This window comes from Balaenoptera musculus, chromosome 13 (genome assembly GCF_009873245.2).
Source record: "Balaenoptera musculus isolate JJ_BM4_2016_0621 chromosome 13, mBalMus1.pri.v3, whole genome shotgun sequence".
Lineage (NCBI taxonomy): Eukaryota > Metazoa > Chordata > Mammalia > Artiodactyla > Balaenopteridae > Balaenoptera > Balaenoptera musculus.
In genome coordinates this window covers 89,244,267-89,257,471 of record NC_045797.1, presented here as the reverse complement: position 1 = coordinate 89,257,471, position 13,205 = coordinate 89,244,267, and the positions used below count along the sequence as shown (strand labels likewise).

Genomic DNA, 13,205 nt, shown 5'->3' with positions numbered 1-13,205 from the left:
AGGGACCGGCAAGGAGAAACCTGAAGAATGGCAAACAAAGTGGTCCGAGTGAACGCCCTGAGCGCACATCCCAGGGGCTCCTCCGGCTAGGCCAGCCTCCGAGCCGTCGTTCCCACGGTAGCCACCCCTGCTTCCATCTTAGGGACTCACCCAGAAAATTCTCCAACCTGCTCCACGACTACAAACTCTTCTGCTTCTGCACGCCCACCATTTGTTCTCCGTGCATCCAATCAACTTCCCACCGCACCTCTTCTCTACCGGCGCTCAGACCCGGGGCCACTGCTCATCTGTATGCTAATTATTTTGCCACATGGACAAAAGTAATAATGCTTTCAGACAGGAAACTAACAGGCCTGAAGTCGGAGATGGAAATTAATAAGTTGACACCGCTAAACGACGGGGCCGGGGCATGCGTGCAGCGCCCTGCCTGGCGCAGGACGTGAAGCCTCCATTGACCGGAGCCTCAGACGAGATGCGCTGCGAGCCTGCCCGGCTGTGCATCCGGCACAGGCTCCCCGGGAGACCACGGAGCTGCGGCAGAACATCAGCAGCAGACTGCTGACTTACCCTGTCTCAGGCTGCATCCTTTAAGCTCTACAAAAACATAGCCATTTCCCCAAATCCTAGCCTGGGAGGGAGCTTCATGGCTGAGCTAGATATGTTTCAAGGTAGAGCTATGGCTTAAACCGATAATTTCTAACCTGGCTGTTTATTAAGCTTCCAACACAGTCAGACAAGACTGGGGATGCATGCTGTATGCTTCTTACATTGTACCCACAGGCCCCTAAATCTCTAGAGCAGAATGTGTATCATGTGCGGCGCCGTATTTCATGTAATAGATGAGAACTGTAAATACCAGAGTCAGGCTGTTAACAGCCACAGGCTAGGCTGTATGTCTAAAAATACCACCCCCGCCCGCCCCCGGCCCCCCCCCCCACCACAACACACACACTGATGTTATGGTAAATTCACGCTGTGGCCATAGAGACCTCAGAAAGTCAGCTAAACCCACAATATTTTCCATGGTCCTATTGCTGAGCACCAAAACAACACAGAAAGAGGTTCCAAGCCTGGCCCCCCACCTCTTCAAATGGGAGAACAGTTACACAAGAGTTAACGCCAACTGACTCTTAAAATCTCTTTCGGGTTGCCAACCGCACTATGCTCTGTTTCAGCGTGAGCTTCTTCTATCGTGTTCTTTTCAAACAAAAGACATAGAACTATTCCTCTAAGAAAGTTCAAATATTATCAACCTCTTAGCATGGCTGGAAGAAAACAAATGTCAGAAAAAGTTTTATCTGAAAAGGCAAGAGCAAATAAGATTTCAAAAACACAAAAGGGAACATAGATATATGACTTTCGTTAACATCTTTCCAGTAAAAACATATTGCTGATTTTTTACATGCTTCTTGAGTCTAACAACAAATGTTTTACCCTAGCCGTAGTAGCCGCACCACTGCGCTCCCTGCAAGCCTTGCTCCTATCACACTCGCTGCTCTGAAAGGCCATATGAAACCATAAAGGCTGCTTAGCACCTCCCACCCTCCCCCTGGATGCTAGCCTCAAATACACAGACTCCTGTTTAATAACAGCTCCAGGCGGCCTGCACACATACCGGGCTCCCACAATGATATTAAGGTGGAGAAGAAGCTCTGTTGGAGAAAGAGTCCTTTGTTGGCTCGTTTGTACACCAAACCAGGCAATTTTAAGAACTGTTACAATTTGGCATCAAATAAGAGCTGAAGATAGCCAGGTAAGCAAGGAGACAACTATTTGTCAAAGTACTTAAGAGGCCAGGTGAAATAATTCTGAAGAGTTGCAGGTGGCAACAATCAGATAAATCCTAGGCAACCGTTAAGTAGAAAGAAAGAGGTACCTTTTTGTAGGAGAGTTGGTAGCCATCCAGCACAACCCCGGTCTGCAGCCTATTTCTCCACACACGCAGGGCTATTTCTGCCACGGAGAGACCATGGCACATGTTGATCACACTTGCCTATACATTTCCACTCCATCGGCCCCTTCCCTCCAGTGCCGTCACTCTGTCAGCTCACCGTGTACAGGGAGAGTGGGGGGCAGAACCACCACCGTGATAAACCACTGCAGGTTTTCCCCAGAACACAATGCTGACTGTGGTTTATGTGCGGAGGACGACACAGAGCTCCGAAGTTGCCAAGAACACCTTACTCTAGCTTTCAGAGGTGATTCCTCTAAATCCCGAGCGTCTTGCCTGACGTCTTGAGACCAGACATACTGGTTACTACAGAGGTTACAATTCCCTTCCCATCCAGCCCTGCTGGAAATCACTGCAGTCTGAGAGCAAGAGACGCTTTAAGAGACTATCCTGTACCATTCCGTCTTCTCACAGCACAGCACCCGTCACACTTAAACTAAAACATTCCCCCCCCCCCCCCCGCAACTTTTCCAATAATCACCACGTGGGGAGTAGGGATTTTTTAAAGAGATACATTTTAGGAAAAATTTCCTAACAGAACAGCCCAACACAGCAATGCTTATCAGTATTTCCTCACATAATAAATAAGCATTTATGCATTCTTTCTAGTTTTAAAACACCTGGCTTACATTTTCTCTGCCATCTCTGATTACTTATACAGATACCCTGAGGACTCATTATGATGTCAAAGCTTAACACAGTTTCATTGTGAAAACAGGCATAGGAAAATCATTGTGTATGCTTGAACAATGCAGGTGTGAAAGAGACACAGGGAGAAGAGAGGGAGGCCAAAGACACAACCAGGGACAGAGTTAAAGAGGGAGGACAGGGGAGGGAGAGAGAGAGAGAGAGAAAGGGGAGGGGGAGATGGGGGAAAGAGGGAGGCAACAGAGAGAGACAGAGAGACAGGAGGACACAAAGCAGACTCCAACTGAAACCATGTTGCACTGAAACATAGCCTAATGTTAGAAGAATGTACGTCTGCTACCTTAAAATAATCTGACATCAGAAAAATCATACAATAAATTATTACAAAAGTAAAGTAGTATATTCCTTGTGCAAGTTATGATCATTATAGGCAATATTTCTAATTTGTTGGGTATGCCAATTTAAAATATATATGTTTTTATATCAGCCACACATAATATATGGATGTTATTTACCCCTTACAACTTCAAAATAAAATTTTTTAATTATATAAGTATTTTCTTCTTTAAGTTTGTGCTATCTTTTCTCCTTAGTTTAGTTTGGAATAAGGTGTAAATCAATGTCAGGTAAGAGTTGTGGTAAAGAATACACTATGGTGAAACTTATTTGGGGAAAAATATGTTAATCATTTTCAAGTTTTTGTTCAAGTTTATCCTCTCTTACTCTTTTCTAAGGAATGCTACACACTTTTCAAAGAAAACAAAAAAAAAAGACATTCCTGAAAAGAGGCTTCTGAAAAAGCTTGAAAACAAGAAAATGCATAACACTATTGCAATCAAATTATGATACAAAGTAATTTGATTATTAGAGTTTAGCAAAACTGAAGATCTCTCTTTCTGAATCTGCCATGCATTTGCTTCCTAGACAGAGTTCTGGTGAGACCTTGCATCAAGGTAGACTTTATGGCAAAGTACTAGATGCATTTGAAAGACTGGTTATTGATTAGAAAATTATAGCCCTGGACTCCAGGGGCCATGCAGCCGAGCCACACTCCAACATCAGGGCAGCGGGGTCGTCACAGAGAAGCATCTTGCTAGCCCCCTTACGCCACCAAATGGGGGTCTTAATATAAAATGTTTCAGAGGAAATACAATTTTAAGTTGTCTGAGGTTAAAAATGTAGGCACCAAATTGTTTAATGAGTAAAATTATTTTAGATGATATAGTATGTTTTTACACACGATACTCTCCCTTAAATTAGATTGCCTCTCAGGTAGAGTCAGAAATCTAGTTTATACATGTGACTTTGAGAACGTTATTTAGGCAACAAAATGAATTTTTCTGAGAAGTGATTGGATTTTTTTTATCAGACATGTGAAGTATTTCTAAAAGCAAATCAACAAATAATCAGATTATTAACTCTAAGTTTTGAATTTTAAGTATAGTTTTAACAAATAGAAAAACTTGAAAAAGATTTAAGGCTGCAAAATAACTTATTTTTTTCCTTAATCTATTGAAAGCTGGTGCATAAAACAGACAGAAAACATCAGGCAGTGAAATAATTGGGTGTATCCAGTAATAAGGTGTGAAATATAAACATTTTTGAGAGTGTAAAAAATGAATAAGTTAGGTGAAAAGTAAGGTTAAAAATATGATAGGAACAATGAAAGCTGTATGTCGAAGAGGCCCATTCTCTGAAAATACTCACATTTTCCTAAAATCATGCTGATACAATCCAAAGGAAATAATGTACTCATACTCCTTTAGGAATTTTTGTACACCACACATACATGGTCACAAATTATGGGCCTTCAACCTTGATCTCAGCATCTAACACAAATTTATGAAATTGGCCTAAGTTTTGCTGGAGGATGCAAGTTTAACTCAAGAAAAGTTGAAATGTATGTTTTCTGTGTACTTTCTGCCTTATTGGTTTATCTTGGTAATTCTGGCTCATCTTTTCAAAAATGAAATTTTATCAATAATCACATAACGATTTTCCATTTGAAAAGCATGTCCACATGGTGTTCATGGTTTTTCAACTCACAACTACACGTATGCAAGTAATTTTAATAAAATCATGTCTAGTAATTTGAAAAGTAGGGTAACATTTTTATGTGCAACATAAAGGTCTGGAGATTGCCTATCTCTTCTGCCACACTCTTCAGAACAACCCATTGTGACCATAAAGTCTGCTCCTCCTTCTACCTCAACGAGTACAATCATTAAGGTGATGAAACTGAGCCATTTCCCCATTGCCAGTAAACTAGTAGGAAGTCAGTCACTGCTGAATGTAATTGCTATCAGCAGCGGACAGCTCCCGGTGCTGAAAGGGAAAGGGAGAGAAGCCTTGCTCACAATAGCTCACTCAACCAGCCTTTGAAAAATCACAGCAAAACTGAATGAGGTGGCAAGTGCTCAGGCCGAATAGCACTGTCTACAGAACAATGGCAGCCAATTCCAAATCCTACTATAATCACATTAATGAGATTAATCAGTGAATTAGCAGCAGTCAAATGTCAGGGAGGCAAGGAAGAATCCAACCAAGATTGGTAATTAACTTTTTTTGGGGGGGAGGGAAAAAATCAACTGTGCTACCTCATAGGTTTCTCAAAAGTTGACAATTTTGCTTCAGAGATCTGAAGACTATATGTAATGATCAAAAGGCAACAGTATAATCCTTCATATTATAATATAAATCCAGGTATCATATTACTGATGCTTCAACTACAGTCCTCTGAGAAAAGTGCTGTCACTTTAAATAATCTTCATAAACAATCAGGCTTTTACTGTTTTTAACTCTCCAAGTGTAAAATTAATATTTAAAAAAGAAATTATTTCTCTAATACTCAAGCTAAAATATTAAAAAAAATATGGCTGATTTAAAAAGGAAGGATTATATAATAGCTGCTATTGCTTCTGAGAAGTCTATGATACTGTAGGGAGAGTTTTAAAAGTGCCATGAAGTAAAGAACTATTACACAAACATATCAGATCTGGTCTACTGTATTTAATTTAAAAAAATTATTACTACAGTATAACTTTAAGGAGAATTTTGACCAATTGACCTATTGCACTTGAGGTGATAGAATCATACACTTTCCTTTAGGTCAACTAGAAAAAATAAACTTCCTTTTTTCTAGAATGTATCACTAGCATGTATTATATACAATCAACGCTCTGGATTCAAAGTTCCTGGGAGGTGAAAACTTATAAGTATGAGTGGTGCTGTTTTTCAAAAAGGAGTATTGGGTAAAAACCCTTTTTATAACATTTAAAATAATCCCATTTTTATCCATATGGAATACATGCCTTTATTTATCATTTAAAAAGCCACATGAGTTTCATGAAGTTGAAGAATTAGAAAGAAAGCCTCCCTTATGCATGTAAGGGTGGTACTAGGGTGCTTTTGTCTATGAAGTTAGTTTTGTTCAGTAAAAAATACAAACAGTTCAACAAAAAACTCCTATTATAACAAACATTTTTACTGTAAGTAAATAAATCACTTAAAATTCTATAGATTATATCGTTTTAGTGGTATGAGAAACTATCATGGCTAAATTAATACTAAATTCAAAATCAGAGCTCTATATTTTGAATAGCTAGCCATTATATGAATATTTATATGTGTATATATTTATGGCCTTATTCTGATCTACCCTGAAGATAAAGTTTACAGTTTGAACTTTTAGTTTATTAATTTAAGTTGTGTTAAAGGCATACTTCTGTTACAAATGAAACACTGTTTCATTATTATGAACTTGAAATGTTTCAGTTATAGTTCAAAATCTTTATTTGAGTTTCTCAATTTAAACAATATAAGTCAACTTTTTACCATTAGGCCAATATAATATGACATTGAGAATGCCTAATGTTTTAACAGCCTTTGTAAAAAATGAATTGCTTTATTTGCAATGTCAGGTAATCCGGTAAAGTCTCTGGGAAGTTTTTGTTTCAATATCCGCATATCATCCAAGTACAGTCCATGCAGCAAGGTCTTTTTTATAAACAACATCACGGTTAAAGCATGCAACATAATACCCATTTTGCTTTAAAGAGAGACTTCTGTGGATTACAAACTCCTAGCCCAGGAACATTTCAGCTACCAGCCATGCTATGAAAATAACTTTAAAAAGGAGCAAACAATAGGCATTACAGCACCAGCCCTTGAACTACGGTAAAACAGACCCTGTCCACTAAGTCCCCAGAATTAACCTAACGAAGATCACGTACCTCACAACATGACCACAACAGCTCACAAGTGCGACAAGCTCAGTGTTAGTAACTGCGCTGACTCAAAATACACAGAAAGCAAACAAGCCCTGTTCCACCCCAAGTTTGAAAGGATGATGAGGAATATGCCTACCACCGAGATGCAGAAAAGGCTGCTTTTTGTCTTCAGTGAATATTGATATCATAACCCACAGTCCAGGGAATCAAAAAAATTAAAATACACCCACCAACAATGAGTACAAAAATCAGGGGGCCTTCAAGAAGACTGCAAGGAAAGCTCTCTTCTTGTTTAGTGTGCAGTAGCTTAGGGGAAAAAAATGTCGCCGGGGCAGGAATGACAAATGCGGCGCGATAGGCTCTCAGGCCTGAGGGATCTCTTTTACCTCCACACACATCCCCTAATGCACACACTCCCACTCATCTTCTCGATATGCGTTTTTTTTTTTTTCCACATTTTTTTCACGAGCTCCAAATCCCCGGCATATGACCTTCTGTTAAATAGATAAAAAAAAAATTGCTTATCAGTCATGCAAATGAGGCTGAATTCATTTTCCACAACAGATGGCCTCATAGATAATGATGATGGAGGAGAGAAAATTGAATGTCTCTCACAAGGTGGCCATGGCAACCGAGAGCAGAATAATATCAATAATAAGCTCACTGCATAATAAGGTTGTCAATCCCACAAATCAAAGTCTCCAGCTAAATCAGGTACACCTCCCCAGCTAGTTACCAGGTAAATAAATATATATGTATATATTGCATTTCACAGTGACCATAAAAAAAGCTAGAATTTTAAGCGTTTCTGTGGAAGAGTGTGTGTGTGTGTGTGTGTGTGTGTGCGTGCGTGCGCGTGCATGTTGGGGGTAGTTGGATGATGAAATGACAATGTGACATATTTTTTCTTTTCTTTTTCTTCTATTCTATTTACTGTAATGGACTTGGTTTCACGAAGGACTTTTTTAAATAGCCATATTGCAGTTTGGGATGTGGTGCGTTGCAGTCCGTACTCTCCCCCTGCCTCCACCCCCGTCTGATGTGTGGTTGCATTGATGCAATAGCAGCTCGCCTCAGGCTTCCACCTTGGCTCCCAGGGGGACATCCTGCAAAATGAATCAGCAGCCATCCTGAGCAGGCTGATTAAAATGAAAATGGCAAGGCACATGTCTGGGCGGAACTGCAGCTCAGCTTTGCTGCCTGTCTGGGAAGCATGCTCGATATAGCTCTTGCTAATAATGGCTTTTACTGCCTTTCGGTTTTTAAAAAGGTATCGCCCTTTTCCCCCTCAACCGACTGGTGTTGCAGTGTGTGTGTGTGTGTGTGCTTGTAAAATGGATTGTTCGCTTCTTCTAATTCTCTGCTGCTCACATGAAGACTGCCTGCCTGCCGACACCAGAACCGTGAAACTGAACTTACCTCCGTCTTTCTTCTGGGGAGGGGGACAGTTGATAAGCCTTGGGGTAGAAGAACCAGTTGTAAACTCAAGCTGCCTAAGAGGCCAAGACAACATTTTTTGCACCTAGATACAATAATTTCTAACCAAATCCTGGACAACAGACCTTGTGAGAACTCGAACTCTACCTCCCAGGTTCACGGTTGGACCCTCTGAAATGCAGCCTCCGAAGAAACCTATTTCTGTTTAAAGCATTTGCAACCAGCCTGTTACTGTATCCTAGATATTATGCAACACAAAGCATCAAAAACAGAAAAATGAAAGGTGACGAACTGATTCAATAATCTAACAAAATTTAATAAAAATGAGTCTCTGACTTTAAAAAAAATTCTCAGGTATAGCTTTAAGACTGCCCTCAAATAAACTATACTTTTCAACATCTCTGACAAATTTTTCAGGGTTTTTTTTTTAAGGCATTCTGGAAATGAGATCATTATCATCTCTCATGAAAAATGCCTTAAAAATTAGAAGTAAGGGTTTTTCTGAATCCATTCTATCTCACTTTTCCTATACATTTCACTCTACATCAGTAACAATCTTTCAGTTTTGCTGTCTAAATTTCCCCTTTTTGATTTCTTTTGGTAACAGATGCATGAGTCTTATGTGAAATCAAATATATGTGTGTATATATACATATATACTTATTTTTATATATTTATTATATACACAGTTATTTTGCCTTTAGTAATCCCTGTCTCTGAGATGTGATCTTTTCCCTCCTGCATTCCAGCCCTGCTGCTGCTGCAGTGTGATTCAGAAATCAATAGAGCTGCCCTAATGGAGACTCCACTCGGCACTCGGCAAAGCATCTGCAGTCTCTCCCTCCCTCCCTCTCTCTCTCTCTCTCTCCCTCTCTCTCTCTCCACACACACACACACACACACACACACACACACACACACACACACACACATAGAACTAATGACGTCTGTGCAGCTTTTTCAGCTGATTGGGCACCACATCGGATGTTCTATGGAGCAAAGAATAGGAATCATTTCTAGTCTGTGGAACAAAAAAAATGGGAGCATGTATTCTCCTGTGTCTAAGACACAGATCCTGAGCTCCCCAGACAAGCAGCCATACTGATAAGGGACAGTTCTTCAGGTTGTGTGGTCGTGATGGAGTTAGGGAGCACTCCAAGCCCGTCAGAGAACTGTAACCATAGCGCAAAGGGAATTTTTCCATCTTATAAGGGGCAAAGCCTTCCTCTAAGCAAGAAGCAGAATAAAATTTACAGAAAAAAAAAGAATGTGTAGGGCAAACAGTGAGCTCCAGTACACTATTTAAGGGTTCGAATAGATATCATTATTTAAAAATACTTCCAAATACACGTTTAAAAATAAAGGATAAATGAAAAGAATATATAGGTACACATACATACACACATATGTAGTTAGTTATTCCCTGTGAGTTTCTCTGCCTTATCTTCGTTGTGTTAACAATAAGTTCAGTTTTTTAAGTTAAATTTATCTCCAAATATCTTATCTTACAGTAAGAAAGAAATCTCTAAAGGATACTACGCCACGGTATTTTAAACCACACATTTACATATGTGAATGTGTTTCTTACACACATGTGCATGTCTATGGAAACACATTGTCTATTAGACACTGGGCTCCTGCACACATGCAAAGACGTGTGCACAAGCACACACAACACACACAGAGGCATAACCCTATTTCATGAGCTCATGGTACCTGAAGCTGCAGGTGTATTTTCCTGAAATGACAGGAGCACAGCACCTGGGGTTTTACCTTAAAGGGGAGGAATCTCTGGGCTCTGCAGCAGGAAGCATGCGTTGCCCTCACCGCACTGCCAGCACATGGGCTCACCCTCTTCTTACTGACAACAACTGCCCCAGACTGGCTCTGGCTCCAGCCAAGCATTTGTATTCTTTCCAGCCACCCTCTGCATAACCTTAGAGCTTGAGATTGCAGCACTCAGATGGCCTAAGAGGAGGGGAAGAAATGAATGAATCATGAAGCCACAGAGCACACAGCAGAGCAACGTTCAGTCAGCATCTTGCCGTTACCGTGTAGGTTCACTTAATAAGTTATGATTTCTTAAAAAATGGAATCTGCTCTGCAGTATGGGACAGTAAATAAAACCCTTAAGGACACACCACAAGGGCTTGGGAATACCCCAAAGGCTACTGAAATGAAAAATCTCTTTGTAGTTTGCAATTAAATCACACAATGAAACATTTTTTGCCTCCAAATATCTATCAAACCCTTTCTTAAATTATTTTTAATATACTTTATGCTGCCCTTAGAAGTTCACTGTACAGATTAAAGCCTTTCTGTGTTAGAAAATTCATAGCTTATCTCCATTATTTAATTAATTAGTAAGAGAATATAAATTGGAATATGCAGCCCCTTCTAATGGATATGTCCTCCAGTTTAATACAAAAAAAAACCCCAGGTACTTTTGTGTCTTGAATTATAAAACACACAGGTCATATCCTACGCTGTATTTCCATCCATCTAATGTATGTTCTGATTGTTCCAACAATAGATGGATCTCTCATAGTGTAAGAAGGACTGTCTCTTCCTTTCAATTCTGGATTTCTGCGCAGACTCTGGTCTCTGGTATCTACAGGGGACTTTCCATTTCCTCACATGCCGTTTTTCACACCAAGGCTAAGGCATGGGGGCAGCTCTCCATGTGAAGGAGGAGTATTTAGTTTCTGTTATAGATTGGGTTTTAATAATGGAAGAAACTTACACTCCTTTTCTAACGTTGATACTTAGCATTTTTAAAAATATTACTGAGTTCCAGCCTCCCAGCCTTTTAGAAACATTTTCTCATAATATTTATCACAATAACTCTAAGAGATAAGTATTACCAGTATTATTTTTACAGTTAACAACTTAGGCTTGAACGTGTTAGAACTGGTTGGGTTTTGGTTCAGGAAGCTCATGAGATGTCCTAAAATATCTTCTTTGCTTTAGTTCAGAATTATATCTGCATCAGTGACAGAGTGGTGTGATATACAGAGGAGTGTTAGACTCACGTAGGACAGCAACAAATAGAATGAAATAATTACAGTGGGTAGAAAATGGGTAAAATGGTTATAATCTGGAATCCAGATATTTCTGTATCCCAATGTATGCTATGCAAAAATAGGCACTAACATAACCCACTCGAACAAAAGCTAAAATTTCTGAGTTAGACATATATGAGATAAGGGCTATTTTATTAAGATATCAAACAATGATACAGATGGGAAACCCATTCTTACTGTGGGGAATTGGCTTCAACTAATCAAAACATCTGTAGAGTGCTTCAGGAGCAAATAGTTAAAAGGAATATGGTTTAGGTGATTAACTGGAAAACAGAGGAATGAGTAAAATCTGGGGGTCATATCACAAAGAAGAGCTGGCATATCAAGTACAGTTATGGGCAGAAGGAAGTTGGGTGCATAACCTCAGTGGCCGAGCTGGATCAGAAAGGACAGGCCATGAACTCATTGTTGTGCTTTTGTATCTGTCTTGGACTGACTATCCCATTGCATGTTAATAGATAATTGGGGGAGTCTGGAGAAATAAAGCACCCATATTCAGAGTTTTAGAGAATCTATGATTTTATAGAGCTGACCTGATTTTATACAACTGGTCGTTTTTTTTGGCAAAACATCTAGATATAAATTGTATCAAATGTAATTCTGAGATCTGAAAGGCCACTGAGAATTTAAGGTTTAGATGATGACAGCCAGCAAACTAAGATTATCTATAAAAGATATTTATCTCACCCCCAAGTTCATAATTTTAAAAACATGATTTACAGTTTTACAAAAATAAGTACTATTCAATTCACCTTTGGTAGCCCAATAACTTCACAAATATCTGCCTTCCAACAAGTCTTTCCAAACTACCTCTAGGTTCCTGATCTCTTGTCTCTGAACAATCTTGCATCTGGAGTCTTTATATCACGTATTCTCATCCTTGTGTCATCTGTTTAATGTCTCTACAACTATTTGAGTTACTTGAAGGAAGGGACTTATACATCTTAGCTTATGAGTACATAGTAACAGTGCTGGTACAAATCAAGTGCTTATTCAAAGTATTCGATTGATTTTCCAGTTCACTTATGGGTCTCATCACTAAAGTAAAAACATATATATGCATAGACACATTTTAGACCTTTACCTTATTTAGAATTGAATTTTTCTTCATTTTGCTGGGAACAGTATTAAGTATCATGCATATCTAGAATAGATTTAGTACTGAAAATCATTCAGAAAAAGAGAATCTAGAAAAAACAGGGATGCAGAGAAGATACTAGAAATTGACCAGAGGAGAAGGATACCACGTCTGCTCTTCACAGTGTAGTGAGATTTTCATTCTCTTTGAGTTTCCAGCATGTGAACCTCCTTCCTATACCTACACCCACCCCAATATTTGAGTCTCCTTAGTAAGTAGGGACTGTCTCTCACTATAGATACTAAAATTACTAGGTATTTATTTTTCCAACTTCCCTTTCAGCTAAGATGTGGGCACATGACCTATGATTCACCATTATGACATGCCCTTCCTAGACTTTGAATTGCAAGGTGGTTACAAAGCAGCATGGCCCTCAAAGGTTATTCTGTGGTGACGGTGGCAGTTGTAGCACAATTAATTTCCTGGAGAAAGAACAGTAGTGTCTCATGCTTATGGTGGTAGCAGCACTGTCCTAACTGGATCAACTCCATTGCATACTTTTAGGGATTGTTCTTAACGAGCTAACCTCGAAGTCTGATATTGCAGACATCCTAGTAGTTCTGTCTTTTCTACTTAAGGCAGGCAGCTTATTTACTTGTAACTACATACACAGAGTGATACATGTATTGATACTTAGGGTACAGCAGACACATCAAAATAGGGGAAATTAAGATTACTTACTTCACTTGGGAGAGAAAATCTGGCAAGTTAGGAATTTG

At 39.4% G+C, this 13,205-nt stretch overlaps 1 protein-coding gene across 10 annotated transcripts in view; it reads right to left on the bottom strand.

Moving 5' to 3' along the window:
- Window positions 1–7,015, bottom strand: part of MYT1L (myelin transcription factor 1 like) — a 406,818-nt gene extending 399,803 nt beyond the window's left edge. For 9 of the 10 annotated variants that reach the window (XM_036873935.1, XM_036873927.1, XM_036873932.1 and 6 more), the window contains exon 1: window positions 151–751. The gene's annotated coding sequence lies outside the window, so the exon portion shown is untranslated. Of the gene's footprint in view, window positions 1–150; window positions 752–6,964 lie in introns of those variants that run through there. The other variant, XM_036873928.1, reaches the window with a different exon arrangement.
- Window positions 7,016–13,205: the final 6,190 nt, after the last annotated feature.